The sequence below is a fragment of the Mytilus edulis genome, unplaced genomic scaffold (assembly GCF_963676685.1).
Source record: "Mytilus edulis unplaced genomic scaffold, xbMytEdul2.2 SCAFFOLD_1912, whole genome shotgun sequence".
NCBI classification, from domain to species: Eukaryota; Metazoa; Mollusca; class Bivalvia; order Mytilida; family Mytilidae; genus Mytilus; species Mytilus edulis.
The window spans coordinates 6,236-19,997 of record NW_027268397.1 but is presented as its reverse complement, the minus strand read 5'-3'; the positions used below and the strand labels follow the sequence as shown (position 1 = coordinate 19,997).

General features: G+C 35.9%; 1 long non-coding RNA gene across 1 annotated transcript; it reads left to right on the top strand.

Moving 5' to 3' along the window:
* Positions 1 to 1,220: 1,220 nt before the first annotated feature.
* LOC139507403 (uncharacterized) lies at positions 1,221 to 13,171 on the top strand. Its single transcript, XR_011660676.1, has 6 exons — positions 1,221 to 1,239; positions 4,198 to 4,337; positions 5,437 to 5,659; positions 8,616 to 8,755; positions 9,857 to 10,079; positions 13,045 to 13,171. It is a non-coding gene; the product is annotated as an uncharacterized lncRNA (long non-coding RNA).
* The last annotated feature ends 591 nt before the right edge of the window (positions 13,172 to 13,762 follow it).

The window sequence follows — 13,762 nt, the reverse complement described above, 5'->3', positions numbered from 1 at the left end:
TAAACACCTGTCTTTAGTTGTCTATTTTCTTCTTTTGTTTTTACCATGGAACATTCCCGCACTGTATTGAGCACGATTAGAGGCCCTGAATTGAGACTGCCCCAAATGTACTGGATCTGCTAGTCTTTCTACCTCCCACATTGGTTCCAGAGCTTTAATAGCATCTTCAATACCTCTAGCTGAACGTCCATCTCCATCTGTGGGTCACATACCGTACAAGAAATTTCTGTAGTCCTAGCTGGTTCCCCATCTCTTTTCCCAGCTCATACTCTGACAGGGCAGCAGCTCTGTATAAATTTGAAGTACATTCTTCATGACCAGGACATTCTATTGGAAAGCCTTTCCCTCTAAGCCAAGCCACCTCTCCAGCACATCTTGTTCTGCACAACTGCAGCTACAATAAACTTTCTGTCTGTCATTGTTTCAATACCAAGTGCGAATGCTTGAGTGGCATTCTGACCCGGCTTCTTTTTACTAACAATTGTATTGCTGTTGTATCTAGCATCCACAGTTATGTTGATTTCATTTTCTGGTACACCTCTCTTTCTGTTCTCTTCTTTTACTAGTTCAAGTTTCTGTGCCATGTCTGTTTTGTTGAGATTGACCATTTCAGCTGCTACTCTGTTAGATGTGCGTTGCATACTGCTTTCGGCATGGTGGTGGTGTGTCAACTCCTGCAAGTAGTTGCTGCACCGTGGTATTACCAATTGGGCAATCCTGCAAAGCAGATGCAAGGGCTACATTTGGTTGTCCTGGGTTGGGTCTGGTTTGCCATTAGCTATTTCTTTATACATCTTCATTCTGTCTCCAATAAAACCACAGGTTTTGCATTTCAGGGTATACTGCCAGCAAGTTCCCCCACTTTTTCTGTGCATGATAGTCCACATTCATCCTAGGACAAGATGGTGACTCCACTTTATGTTTATCATAAGTAGTGTTGATCAAGCTGGTTGTCAGTTCACTGTCTATCAATCTCATACCAGAATGTAATGCGTTGTTTTCTTCTATTTTCAGGTTAGCATTCGCTTGCGGTCGAAGAGTACAGATGTGACCAGTAGCCTTTTCACAGTCAGGAGATTGTAAAGTTTGCCGCACGTAGGAAGTACTTGCACTAGCTGAATCAGGGATCTGTATTGGCGTCCGGCTTCTGCTTCTACCACTTGTGCCTACAGGGAACCATCCAGGATTTCTTGGAGAGTTGTCTTTTCTTTGACCTCTTCCTTGCCTTTGCTATATGGGGTATAAACCTTTAGTGAACATTTTAAAAATTTAACTGGATCCGTAATATCACAACTTGGACTGATAGCATAAACTTTGGACATCCTTATATTTATAATCAAGCACTGTATGATATCTGCTTTGATGTACATGTTTTCTTTTGATGCAGTCTGTGACATGGATTTCAAGAGACCACCTTCAGAGGCAACTTTGAATTAACAGAGTTTTCTTAGCAGTATCCAACTAAGCCAATTAATGTACTATTAGGGGTCCAGATAAAGATTGTTTTATCCAAATCTATTGAAATAGGTTACTTAATCATTTATTAAGAGATTAATTGAACAAAGAAGCATATTTATTTTTTTTATTAATGTTTTAGATAATTTATTTTTCAAAATTCAGGATAATTTTTAATAACTGTTTTTTTTTTACAGAAATCTGTTAGAAAATTAAATTCTTTTTATCTACAAGGATAAACAAAACAGAAAACTTCACTAAAAAGTTTATTTTAGAGGAATATTTCAAGGAATAAAGAAATTACACAAGTTTGAAATTGTCTTTACATGTAATCTGACCTGATGTTACACTTGAATATTGGTACCTCAGGTAAATAGGCCAAGTACCTGTGAACTATGACTAATTAGTGTTTATGTTATATTTTACTTATTACAGATAAGATAAGCAATTTTTTAAGATAAGTTTTGAATGTAAATTTTCTTTTTAAATATTTTAAATGGATTTTTTTATATCTAGTGTTGGTATGTTAGCTAAATTAAAAAAAAAAATTTAAAAAAAAATTAATTTCAATTGAAAAAACATATTTTTTTATAAATTTTCTTTCAGATTCTAGAAATATAACCATTTAGCTACTATAGACATTTTACTTTTTTAAGATATCATGTTTAACAAGAAAGTTATTAAACTTTTACTTTTCCTAGTAGTTTCATGTTTTTATAATTTCAAGCCAGAAAATACCTACAATTATCAACCTGAGGGTAGTGTTATTAAAACTATCAGAACTGCCATAAAACTTGTCGGATTGATTTGATATTTGGTATGCTAGTTGGATATAGAATAAACTTAATGCGTGCCATTTTTTGGGGCATTATATTGAAGAAAAAGGGTCTAATAGGCCCAAGACCACAATTAATGACCCCACTTTTCGTTGTTCACGAATATAGTTCCCTTTAATTAAAGTGTATTTCTTCTTAAATTTTTTTCTTTCCTTTTCTCAAACATTTCTTAGCTTTTATAAGGTGGAAATGAAAGAAGAGAGGTGAAATAAATTTTCAGATGTTTAATTTTAACTGATTTTGATATGGAAAGAGTGATTAGGTCAGGTGCAAAAAGGTGATATTTACAGTTTTCGGAACATCTCTTGACTTGTCCATAGGGGTATGGATGTGTATTGGCTAAATTTGTAAGTTGTATATGTGCAATTTTTCTGAAACTTGGACATATTTTTGGACTTGTACTGTACATTACACACACAAAAGATCTGCCAAAAAGAATAGGTCAATTTTTTTTAATGAGACAAAACATTATAAAGAACTAATAGAGGAATTAATTGTGGTCTCGGGCCTAAGAGGCTGATTCCCAAAATCTTGAAAATAAAGAATTGACCAACTTTATTGGCAGAAAGTCACTTCAAATGATAAATACTAGTTGATTATTGTATTTTTAACTTATATATATCATGATTCTGGGATAATGGGCACTTTGGGGGTATTTTTGGCCATTTTGATGCACTGAAAAACCTTTGACCCCTGTTTCAGCCCTTTCTGTCAATTCTGTTGGACCCCTTTTTATTTTTAGAATATATTACTACTCTTATGTCTTTCTAAAACAATATCTTCAAAATGGATGCATTTTTACAAAAATATAGACAAAAACTGAATGATAGCTCTGCACCTGGCTATAATGGGCAGTGTCAAATTTGGACAGGTTTATGTACACCTAATGGCAAATATGGGGTTATAAATTGTAAATTTCCAGATGCCAGAGGGTGGAGACAAATGCATGTGCACAGGCTTGCCTACATGGTGCATCATCAGAATATTTTTATTGATAAATCTTATGATGTTTCGCACCTGTGCCACAATTCTAAATGTATTACTGTCGGGCATCTGTCGTTGGAACCTCATGGCTTCAACAACAGCCGACAGTCATGCGTTTCAACCTGTTCCTGCTTGGGCCACCCAGAACCCCTCCCTCCCTGTAGAGTGGAGTTGAAAATGGATAATAATAATTTGGGTAAAATATTAATTGGGTACATTTATTTTTATAACTATCCAAGGGAAGGGCTGGCAAAAAAATTGAAATGAGGGAGAAAAAGAAAAGAAATTTCAAGACTGATGTACAACAAATTCAGATTCTTTTTTTAATATTTGTGTGGCCCTTAAAAGGACCTTTTATGATTCTGTTTGCTGTTGGTCTTTAGGTGGATCAGCTGGTATCTCAGTCAGCAGCAGGTCTTGGATTGAGCTTCGGTTTACAGTAGCTGTCATGGTCCTGGAAATGTAAGGCAGGTTGTGGATCTAATTGGTCTTTGCAGTAATAATCGTGCTTTTTATTCATTTCCCTCCATGTTTTGTGCTCGGCTAACTTTTCTGCACTCTGCTGTAATCTCCTTTCTTGAACTGCTGGTCTCAGTTCATAATCCTGACTGTATTTGAAGTTGGTGTCCATTTTCTTCAGGTAAAGTTGACTTCTAGTTGAAAGGTCTACTCCTAAATTCTTACATTTCAGTTGGGTTGAAGTTCCTGGCATATTGTTATTTCGATGCACTCCTGAGGCAAGTCGTCCTTCCATATTTTTGGAGTAAATTACATTTTTTGGCAAATTTACACTCATTGCTCTGTGAACTCCTTCATTTTTATTTGTATTATCATACAGTTTCATACTTTCAACAGCTGCTTTTGTTAGTTTCATTTTCAGGATTTCTTGTAGTAAAAATTTGTCTGTTTTATCCATTTGCAGGGCAGTGATTTGGTATGTGGACAAGTAATGGGAACGACTCCACCAGTTAAGTGCAGCATCACCTTTGCAGACAATGGAATGTTCCTGACACAGGGTGCAGTCACCATCATAGCAGCGAAGAGTTGCATCTAGAACTTTTGGTAAGTCTTTACTCATATCGTGAATGTTTTTGTCGTACTTTTCCATCAGTTTATTAATTATCATGGAGCATCTGCACTTAATATCTTTGCTAAACACTGTCTTTAGTTGTCTATTTTCTTCTTTTGTTTTACCATGGAACATTCCCGCACTGTATTGAGCACGATTAGAGGCCCTGAATTGAGACTGCCCCAAATGTACTGGATCTGCTAGTCTTTCTACCTCCCACATTGGTTCCAGAGCTTTAATAGCATCTTCAATACCTCTAGCTGAACGTCCATCTCCATCTGTGGTCACATACCGTACAAGAAATTTCTGTAGTCCTAGCTGGTTCCCCATCTCTTTTCCCAGCTCATACTCTGACAGGGCAGCAGCTCTGTATAAATTTGAAGTACATTCTTCATGACCAGGACATTCTATTGGAAAGCCTTTCCCTCTAAGCCAAGCCCCTCTCCAGCACATCTTGTTCTGCACAACTGCAGCTACAATAAACTTTCTGTCTGTCATTGTTTCAATACCAAGTGCGAATGCTTGAGTGGCATTCTGACCCGGCTTCTTTTTACTAACAATTGTATTGCTGTTGTATCTAGCATCCACAGTTATGTTGATTTCATTTTCTGGTACACCTCTCTTTCTGTTCTCTTCTTTTACTAGTTCAAGTTTCTGTGCCATGTCTGTTTTGTTGAGATTGACCATTTCAGCTGCTACTCTGTTAGATGTGCGTTGCATACTGCTTCGGCATGGTGGTGGTGTGTCAACTCCTGCAAGTAGTTGCTGCACCGTGGTATTACCAATTGGGCAATCCTGCAAAGCAGATGCAAGGGCTACATTTGGTTGTCCTGGGTTGGGTCCTGGTTTGCCATTAGCTATTTCTTTATACATCTTCATTCTGTCTCCAATAAAACCACAGGTTTTGCATTTCAGGGTATACTGCCAGCAAGTTCCCCACTTTTTCTGTGCATGATAGTCCACATTCATCCTAGGACAAGATGGTGACTCCACTTTATGTTTATCATAAGTAGTGTTGATCAAGCTGGTTGTCAGTTCACTGTCTATCAATCTCATACCAGAATGTAATGCGTTGTTTTCTTCTATTTTCAGGTTAGCATTCGCTTGCGGTCGAAGAGTACAGATGTGACCAGTAGCCTTTTCACAGTCAGGAGATTGTAAAGTTTGCCGCACGTAGGAAGTACTTGCACTAGCTGAATCAGGGATCTGTATTGGCGTCCGGCTTCTGCTTCTACCACTTGTGCCTACAGGGAACCATCCAGGATTTCTTGGAGAGTTGTCTTTCTTTGACCTCTTCTTGCCTTTGCTATATGGGGTATAACCTTTAGTGAACATTTTAAAAATTTAACTGGATCCGTAATATCACAACTTGGACTGATAGCATAAACTTTGGACATCCTTATATTTATAATCAAGCACTGTATGATATCTGCTTTGATGTACATGTTTTCTTTTGATGCAGTCTGTGACATGGATTTCAAGAGACCACCTTCAGAGGCAACTTTGAATTAACAGAGTTTTCTTAGCAGTATCCAACTAAGCCAATTAATGTACTATTAGGGGTCCAGATAAAGATTGTTTTATCCAAATCTATTGAAATAGGTTACTTAATCATTTATTAAGAGATTAATTGAACAAAGAAGCATATTTATTTTTTTTATTAATGTTTTAGATAATTTATTTTTCAAAATTCAGGATAATTTTTAATAACTGTTTTTTTTTTACAGAAATCTGTTAGAAAATTAAATTCTTTTTATCTACAAGGATAAACAAAACAGAAAACTTCACTAAAAAGTTTATTTTAGAGGAATATTTCAAGGAATAAAGAAATTACACAAGTTTGAAATTGTCTTTACATGTAATCTGACCTGATGTTACACTTGAATATTGGTACCTCAGGTAAATAGGCCAAGTACCTGTGAACTATGACTAATTAGTGTTTATGTTATATTTTACTTATTACAGATAAGATAAGCAATTTTTTAAGATAAGTTTTGAATGTAAATTTTCTTTTTAAATATTTTAAATGGATTTTTTTATATCTAGTGTTGGTATGTTAGCTAAATTAAAAAAAAAAATTTAAAAAAAAATTAATTTCAATTGAAAAAACATATTTTTTTATAAATTTTCTTTCAGATTCTAGAAATATAACCATTTAGCTACTATAGACATTTTACTTTTTTAAGATATCATGTTTAACAAGAAAGTTATTAAACTTTTACTTTTCCTAGTAGTTTCATGTTTTTATAATTTCAAGCCAGAAAATACCTACAATTATCAACCTGAGGGTAGTGTTATTAAAACTATCAGAACTGCCATAAAACTTGTCGGATTGATTTGATATTTGGTATGCTAGTTGGATATAGAATAAACTTAATGCGTGCCATTTTTTGGGGCATTATATTGAAGAAAAAGGGTCTAATAGGCCCAAGACCACAATTAATGACCCCACTTTTCGTTGTTCACGAATATAGTTCCCTTTATATTAAAGTGTATTTCTTCTTAAATTTTTTCTTTCCTTTTCTCAAACATTTCTTAGCTTTTATAAGGTGGAAATGAAAGAAGAGAGGTGAAATAAATTTTCAGATGTTTAATTTTAACTGATTTTGATATGGAAAGAGTGATTAGGTCAGGTGCAAAAAGGTGATATTTACAGTTTTCGGAACATCTCTTGACTTGTCCATAGGGGTATGGATGTGTATTGGCTAAATTTGTAAGTTGTATATGTGCAATTTTTCTGAAACTTGGACATATTTTTGGACTTGTACTGTACATTACACACACAAAAGATCTGCCAAAAAGAATAGGTCAATTTTTTTTAATGAGACAAAAACATTATAAAGAACTAATAGAGGAATTAATTGTGGTCTCGGGCCTAAGAGGCTGATTCCCAAAATCTTGAAAATAAAGAATTGACCAACTTTATTGGCAGAAAGTCACTTCAAATGATAAATACTAGTTGATTATTGTATTTTTAACTTATATATATCATGATTCTGGATAATGGGCACTTTGGGGGTATTTTGGCCATTTTGATGCACTGAAAAACCTTTGACCCCTGTTTCAGCCCTTTCTGTCAATTCTGTTGGACCCCTTTTTATTTTTAGAATATATTACTACTCTTATGTCTTTCTAAAACAATATCTTCAAAATGGATGCATTTTTACAAAAATATAGACAAAAACTGAATGATAGCTCTGCACCTGGCTATAATGGGCAGTGTCAAATTTGGACAGGTTTATGTACACCTAATGGCAAATATGGGTGTTATAAATTGTAAATTTCCAGATGCCAGAGGGTGGAGACAAATGCATGTGCACAGGCTTGCCTACATGGTGCATCATCAGAATATTTTTATTGATAAATCTTATGATGTTTCGCACCTGTGCCACAATTCTAAATGTATTACTGTCGGGCATCTGTCGTTGGAACCTCATGGCTTCAACAACAGCCGACAGTCATGCGTTTCAACCTGTTCCTGCTTGGGCCACCCAGAACCCCTCCCTCCCTGTAGAGTGGAGTTGAAAATGGATAATAATAATTTGGGTAAAATATTAATTGGGTACATTTATTTTTATAACTATCCAAGGGAAGGGCTGGCAAAAAAATTGAAATGAGGGAGAAAAAGAAAAGAAATTTCAAGACTGATGTACAACAAATTCAGATTCTTTTTTTAATATTTGTGTGGCCCTTAAAAGGACCTTTTATGATTCTGTTTGCTGTTGGTCTTTAGGTGGATCAGCTGGTATCTCAGTCAGCAGCAGGTCTTGGATTGAGCTTCGGTTTACAGTAGCTGTCATGGTCCTGGAAATGTAAGGCAGGTTGTGGATCTAATTGGTCTTTGCAGTAATAATCGTGCTTTTTATTCATTTCCCTCCATGTTTTGTGCTCGGCTAACTTTTCTGCACTCTGCTGTAATCTCCTTTCTTGAACTGCTGGTCTCAGTTCATAATCCTGACTGTATTTGAAGTTGGTGTCCATTTTCTTCAGGTAAAGTTGACTTCTAGTTGAAAGGTCTACTCCTAAATTCTTACATTTCAGTTGGGTTGAAGTTCCTGGCATATTGTTATTTCGATGCACTCCTGAGGCAAGTCGTCCTTCCATATTTTTGGAGTAAATTACATTTTTTGGCAAATTTACACTCATTGCTCTGTGAACTCCTTCATTTTTATTTGTATTATCATACAGTTTCATACTTTCAACAGCTGCTTTTGTTAGTTTCATTTTCAGGATTTCTTGTAGTAAAATTTGTCTGTTTTATCCATTTGCAGGGCAGTGATTTGGTATGTGGACAAGTAATGGGAACGACTCCACCAGTTAAGTGCAGCATCACCTTTGCAGACAATGGAATGTTCCTGACACAGGGTGCAGTCACCATCATAGCAGCGAAGAGTTGCATCTAGAACTTTTGGTAAGTCTTTACTCATATCGTGAATGTTTTTGTCGTACTTTTCCATCAGTTTATTAATTATCATGGAGCATCTGCACTTAATATCTTTGCTAAACACTGTCTTTAGTTGTCTATTTTCTTCTTTTGTTTTACCATGGAACATTCCCGCACTGTATTGAGCACGATTAGAGGCCCTGAATTGAGACTGCCCCAAATGTACTGGATCTGCTAGTCTTTCTACCTCCCACATTGGTTCCAGAGCTTTAATAGCATCTTCAATACCTCTAGCTGAACGTCCATCTCCATCTGTGGTCACATACCGTACAAGAAATTTCTGTAGTCCTAGCTGGTTCCCCATCTCTTTTCCCAGCTCATACTCTGACAGGGCAGCAGCTCTGTATAAATTTGAAGTACATTCTTCATGACCAGGACATTCTATTGGAAAGCCTTTCCCTCTAAGCCAAGCCCTCTCCAGCACATCTTGTTCTGCACAACTGCAGCTACAATAAACTTTCTGTCTGTCATTGTTTCAATACCAAGTGCGAATGCTTGAGTGGCATTCTGACCCGCGCTTCTTTTTACTAACAATTGTATTGCTGTTGTATCTAGCATCCACAGTTATGTTGATTTCATTTTCTGGTACACCTCTCTTTCTGTTCTCTTCTTTTACTAGTTCAAGTTTCTGTGCATGTCTGTTTTGTTGAGATTGACCATTTCAGCTGCTACTCTGTTAGATGTGCGTTGCATACTGCTTCGGCATGGTGGTGGTGTGTCAACTCCTGCAAGTAGTTGCTGCACCGTGGTATTACCAATTGGGCAATCCTGCAAAGCAGATGCAAGGGCTACATTTGGTTGTCCTGGGTTGGGTCCTGGTTTGCCATTAGCTATTTCTTTATACATCTTCATTCTGTCTCCAATAAAACCACAGGTTTTTGCATTTCAGGGTATACTGCCAGCAAGTTCCCCCCACTTTTTCTGTGCATGATAGTCCACATTCATCCTAGGACAAGATGGTGACTCCACTTTATGTTTATCATAAGTAGTGTTGATCAAGCTGGTTGTCAGTTCACTGTCTATCAATCTCATACCAGAATGTAATGCGTTGTTTTCTTCTATTTTCAGGTTAGCATTCGCTTGCGGTCGAAGAGTACAGATGTGACCAGTAGCCTTTTCACAGTCAGGAGATTGTAAAGTTTGCCGCACGTAGGAAGTACTTGCACTAGCTGAATCAGGGATCTGTATTGGCGTCCGGCTTCTGCTTCTACCACTTGTGCCTACAGGGAACCATCCAGGATTTCTTGGAGAGTTGTCTTTCTTTGACCTCTTCTTGCCTTTGCTATATGGGGTATAACCCTTTAGTGAACATTTTAAAAATTTAACTGGATCCGTAATATCACAACTTGGACTGATAGCATAAACTTTGGACATCCTTATATTTATAATCAAGCACTGTATGATATCTGCTTTGATGTACATGTTTTCTTTTGATGCAGTCTGTGACATGGATTTCAAGAGACCACCTTCAGAGGCAACTTTGAATTAACAGAGTTTTCTTAGCAGTATCCAACTAAGCCAATTAATGTACTATTAGGGGTCCAGATAAAGATTGTTTTATCCAAATCTATTGAAATAGGTTACTTAATCATTTATTAAGAGATTAATTGAACAAAGAAGCATATTTATTTTTTTTATTAATGTTTTAGATAATTTATTTTCAAAATTCAGGATAATTTTTAATAACTGTTTTTTTTTTACAGAAATCTGTTAGAAAATTAAATTCTTTTTATCTACAAGGATAAACAAAACAGAAAACTTCACTAAAAAGTTTATTTTAGAGGAATATTTCAAGGAATAAAGAAATTACACAAGTTTGAAATTGTCTTTACATGTAATCTGACCTGATGTTACACTTGAATATTGGTACCTCAGGTAAATAGGCCAAGTACCTGTGAACTATGACTAATTAGTGTTTATGTTATATTTTACTTATTACAGATAAGATAAGCAATTTTTTAAGATAAGTTTTGAATGTAAATTTTCTTTTTAAATATTTTAAATGGATTTTTTTATATCTAGTGTTGGTATGTTAGCTAAATTAAAAAAAAAAATTTAAAAAAAAATTAATTTCAATTGAAAAAACATATTTTTTTATAATTTTCTTTCAGATTCTAGAAATATAACCATTTAGCTACTATAGACATTTTACTTTTTTAAGATATCATGTTTAACAAGAAAGTTATTAAACTTTTACTTTTCCTAGTAGTTTCATGTTTTTATAATTTCAAGCCAGAAAATACCTACAATTATCAACCTGAGGGTAGTGTTATTAAAACTATCAGAACTGCCCATAAAACTTGTCGGATTGATTTGATATTTGGTATGCTAGTTGGATATAGAATAAACTTAATGCGTGCCATTTTTTGGGGCATTATATTGAAGAAAAAGGGTCTAATAGGCCCAAGACCACAATTAATGACCCCACTTTTCGTTGTTCACGAATATAGTTCCCTTTAATTAAAGTGTATTTCTTCTTAAATTTTTTTCTTTCCTTTTCTCAAACATTTCTTAGCTTTTATAAGGTGGAAATGAAAGAAGAGAGGTGAAATAAATTTTCAGATGTTTAATTTTAACTGATTTTGATATGGAAAGAGTGATTAGGTCAGGTGCAAAAAGGTGATATTTACAGTTTTCGGAACATCTCTTGACTTGTCCATAGGGGTATGGATGTGTATTGGCTAAATTTGTAAGTTGTATATGTGCAATTTTTCTGAAACTTGGACATATTTTTGGACTTGTACTGTACATTACACACACAAAAGATCTGCCAAAAAGAATAGGTCAATTTTTTTTAATGAGACAAAACATTATAAAGAACTAATAGAGGAATTAATTGTGGTCTCGGCCTAAGAGGCTGATTCCCAAAATCTTGAAAATAAAGAATTGACCAACTTTATTGGCAGAAAGTCACTTCAAATGATAAATACTAGTTGATTATTGTATTTTTAACTTATATATATCATGATTCTGGGATAATGGGCCACTTTGGGGGTATTTTTGGGCCATTTTGATGCACTGAAAAACCTTTGACCCCTGTTTCAGCACCCTTTCTGTCAATTCTGTTGGACCCCTTTTTATTTTTAGAATATATTACTACTCTTATGTCTTTCTAAAACAATATCTTCAAAATGGATGCATTTTTACAAAAATATAGACAAAAACTGAATGATAGCTCTGCACCTGGCTATAATGGGCAGTGTCAAATTGTGGACAGGTTTATGTACACCTAATGGCAAATATGGGGTTATAAATTGTAAATTTCCAGATGCCAGAGGGTGGAGACAAATGCATGTGCACAGGCTTGCCTACATGGTGCATCATCAGAATATTTTTATTGATAAATCTTATGATGTTTCGCACCTGTGCCACAATTCTAAATGTATTACTGTCGGGCATCTGTCGTTGGAACCTCATGGCTTCAACAACAGCCGACAGTCATGCGTTTCAACCTGTTCCTGCTTGGGCCACCCAGAACCCCTCCCTCCCTGTAGAGTGGAGTTGAAAATGGATAATAATAATTTGGGTAAAATATTAATTGGGTACATTTATTTTTATAACTATCCAAGGGAAGGGCTGGCAAAAAAATTGAAATGAGGGAGAAAAAGAAAAGAAATTTCAAGACTGATGTACAACAAATTCAGATTCTTTTTTTAATATTTGTGTGGCCCTTAAAAGGACCTTTTATGATTCTGTTTGCTGTTGGTCTTTAGGTGGATCAGCTGGTATCTCAGTCAGCAGCAGGTCTTGGATTGAGCTTCGGTTTACAGTAGCTGTCATGGTCCCTGGAAATGTAAGGCAGGTTGTGGATCTAATTGGTCTTTTGCAGTAATAATCGTGCTTTTTATTCATTTCCCTCCATGTTTTGTGCTCGGCTAACTTTTCTGCACTCTGCTGTAATCTCCTTTCTTGAACTGCTGGTCTCAGTTCATAATCCTGACTGTATTTGAAGTTGGTGTCCATTTTCTTCAGGTAAAGTTGACTTCTAGTTGAAAGGTCTACTCCTAAATTCTTACATTTCAGTTGGGTTGAAGTTCCTGGCATATTGTTATTTCGATGCACTCCTGAGGCAAGTCGTCCTTCCATATTTTTGGAGTAAATTACATTTTTTGGCAAATTTACACTCATTGCTCTGTGAACTCCTTCATTTTTATTTGTATTATCATACAGTTTCATACTTTCAACAGGCTGCTTTTGTTAGTTTCATTTTCAGGATTTCTTGTAGTAAAAAATTTGTCTGTTTTATCCATTTGCAGGGCAGTGATTTGGTATGTGGACAAGTAATGGGAACGACTCCACCAGTTAAGTGCAGCATCACCTTTGCAGACAATGGAATGTTCCTGACACAGGGTGCAGTCACCATCATAGCAGCGAAGAGTTGCATCTAGAACTTTTTGGTAAGTCTTTACTCATATCGTGAATGTTTTTGTCGTACTTTTCCATCAGTTTATTAATTATCATGGAGCATCTGCACTTAATATCTTTGCTAAACACTGTCTTTAGTTGTCTATTTTCTTCTTTTGTTTTACCATGGAACATTCCCGCACTGTATTGAGCACGATTAGAGGCCCTGAATTGAGACTGCCCCAAATGTACTGGATCTGCTAGTCTTTCTACCTCCCACATTGGTTCCCAGAGCTTTAATAGCATCTTCAATACCTCTAGCTGAACGTCCATCTCCATCTGTGGTCACATACCGTACAAGAAATTTCTGTAGTCCTAGCTGGTTCCCCATCTCTTTTCCCCAGCTCATACTCTGACAGGGCAGCAGCTCTGTATAAATTTGAAGTACATTCTTCATGACCAGGACATTCTATTGGAAAGCCTTTCCCTCTAAGCCAAGCCCCTCTCCAGCACATCTTGTTCTGCACAACTGCAGCTACAATAAACTTTCTGTCTGTCATTGTTTCAATACCAAGTGCGAATGCTTGAGTGGCATTCTGACCCGGCTTCTTTTTACTAACAATTGTATTG